At 35.0% G+C, this 1079-nt stretch overlaps 1 long non-coding RNA gene across 1 annotated transcript in view; it reads right to left on the bottom strand.

Moving 5' to 3' along the window:
• Positions 1-6: 6 nt before the first annotated feature.
• LOC107094956 overlaps positions 7-1079 on the bottom strand; it is a 4414-nt gene continuing 3341 nt past the window's right edge. The window contains exon 4 of the long non-coding RNA XR_001481707.1: positions 7-541. This is a non-coding gene — a long non-coding RNA (uncharacterized LOC107094956). The remainder of the gene's footprint in view (positions 542-1079) is intronic.

Consider the following 1079-nt stretch of genomic DNA (forward strand, 5'->3'; position numbering starts at 1 on the left):
CAACGCTGATTCGACGTTCGTTTGGTGAACGGCTCCAAATTTTCTTTAACGGAGAGTCTCCAGACTGATCTGCGAGTGAAAACTTGAAAGCTCGCGAGATCAGGATGGTTTTACGAGGCTACCTTGGCTTAAGGCTGCTCCTTACAACTTACAGGAAAATCTACAGCTAATATCTTGGTGTTGAATGCAGAGATAAGGCTTGACCAGTATTGGCTTTGAGGGTTTAGGACTTTATTATAGCATAAACAGAAATCAATATATTATTGGTAAGGTAGATACAATGGTATGCCTGAGTGAAATATATGAACTGCAGCAAAGTTTGAACTCATGAGTTTAATAACAAAGACAAAAACAGCAGTGCATACTGCTGCCGTGCTCTAACATTGTTATTTATACGATATTTAAAACAAACAATTCTAGAAGCATCTGGGATTATAATTCAGATCTAAGTTTACAGCTCCTTCTTGACAGTTTCTCTATTGAGATCCTTGCTCCACTTTAGGGTGGCATTCATTCCTCTCTCCCGGAGTCTGTCTTGAAGCTGGGGTACACACAGAAGCCATTTAAAAAACAAGTAGTTTTTTTCTTCCATAAAATAAACACATTCTAATTAAATGTGCGGTGCTTTGACAAAGTTAGAACACCCTTCACCATTTAAACATTTATACTTTGATTTAGTTTTATTATGGTTTCTTTGGGGATTTTATGTGATTGACTGACAAAATATGTGATTTTGTGAAGGTTGAATTAAAAAGACCTTTATAAAAGTTGTTGGGGGTTTGGAAATACAAAGCTGAAAAGTGTGACATGCATTTGCATTTAAATAAATACTAAACTTTTTGCTATCTTTGGGTTTTTAGTCAGCAGCTTTAAAAATAAAATATGTACCCATTTTACCTTGCAAAATAGTTTGAGTTCAATCTGATTTAATTCTCTATCGATACCATACAAACAGTATCTCAATTGGATTTAGGACTTTCTTAAACCATTTAGTCGTAGTTCTTACTGTATATTAAAGGAAAATTCCGGTTTTTAACACTTTTAGCCCATTTTCTGTAGTGTCCAGGATGAAATCGAAT

Source organism: Cyprinodon variegatus, unplaced genomic scaffold (genome assembly GCF_000732505.1).
Source record: "Cyprinodon variegatus isolate N-32 unplaced genomic scaffold, C_variegatus-1.0 Scaffold516, whole genome shotgun sequence".
NCBI classification, from domain to species: Eukaryota; Metazoa; Chordata; class Actinopteri; order Cyprinodontiformes; family Cyprinodontidae; genus Cyprinodon; species Cyprinodon variegatus.